This window comes from Verticillium dahliae, genomic scaffold (assembly GCF_000150675.1).
Source record: "Verticillium dahliae VdLs.17 supercont1.24 genomic scaffold, whole genome shotgun sequence".
In the NCBI taxonomy this organism is placed as follows: Eukaryota; Fungi; Ascomycota; class Sordariomycetes; order Glomerellales; family Plectosphaerellaceae; genus Verticillium; species Verticillium dahliae.
The window spans coordinates 280,121-281,514 of NW_009276937.1; positions in this window are offsets into that span (position 1 = coordinate 280,121).

Here is a 1,394-nt window from a genome sequence, read left to right on the forward strand (position 1 = left end):
TTTCCCGCTTGAGGCCGTAGAAGTGCTCGGTGAAGGAGTCCGCCGCGGGTGCGCAGGTAGTGGCGCTCGACGAGGAGCATCAGCAGGGCGTGGAGCTCATCGAACGAGTTGAGCACGCGCAGCAGGTAGCGGGGGTAGCGCTGGGTGGCGATGGTCAGGAGGTAGCGCAGGGTCGGCGGCAGCAGGCCGTTGAGCTGCTGTTCGGAGAGGAGCTCGAAGAGGGACGGCTTCTGCTCGTCGAAGGCCTGGAGGGGGGTCATGAACTCCATGGTCGGATGAGCTGGGGGAGCTGGGGGAGCTGGTCGGGGGGGAGCTGGTCGCCGGGTGTTGATTTTTTTCGCTCCCTACCTATGGAGGAGGCATTGGGTCGGATGCAACGGGGGTGGAAAGCGATAGGAATGCAGCAGAGGAGGCTGGAGTGGTGATGCTGTTGCTGGTGTTTCCTTCTGGCGATGCGTGCGAGGGCAGCTAGCGGTGGGTCTAGGATTTGGAGGATTTGGAGGATTTGCCGAGGCAATTCCGGCACGTGGGTGCAGGTACCTAGCAGCCTAGCAAGCCCACCTTACGGTACCTTAGGTAGGTACCTTGGGGCCCAAAATGGCGAGGCTGGGGGCCCAAAATGGCGAGGCTGCGCTTACGTGACATGTGTCGGCACAATGGGCCTGTCTGCGGTGACTTGGTCTTGTGTTGCATTTGAAAGAGGTATTATGATGGCATTTGGTCGGATTCTGTTGAACCCCAACGAGCACTGTTGTTATGAGGACACAGCATGTGCCTGTTGTAGATGAAGCAACAAGTGCCTTGGGACTGGTCAATGGACGTGAGGGTGCAATCCATGACATTGTAGATGCATCCGTCAGAGACGCATTGTTCTTTTGGCCATTGTCTCTTTACCGCTAGCATCAGTCATTGTGACGGACAACCACCCAACTCAGACGAAATAGCAGGAAAAGCAGCAAAAGCAGTGTGGAAAGCCCTCACAGTCCACCTTGTTCATATGAGGAACACAGTTCCGAGAAGAAACACAGTTCCGACTTGATGAATGATACCCTTCCCTAGATTCCATGTCAAAGAATCTCTTTCTACCTCGCATCACAGGTGCAACGCTGAAGAGAGTCACGGACATGCCCCATGGAGGCTGGAGACATTGAATGTAACGGGCATCTAGCTCCATCACCTGGACAGCAACAGCCGAATGCATTGCGATGCATTGCGATGCATGCAATCCCACCCTGCCAGTGCTTACTTCGGTACACATGCTTGACAGGCAATGTACTCGATCGACCCTGGCTCGATCCCCCAGCCGTACCGGCCCCACTAGACAGGGCTGCTGGTCCTTCCCCACGCCGAGCACTCGCACTGACCTTGTCTTGATGAGCCTCGGCTGCTTTTTG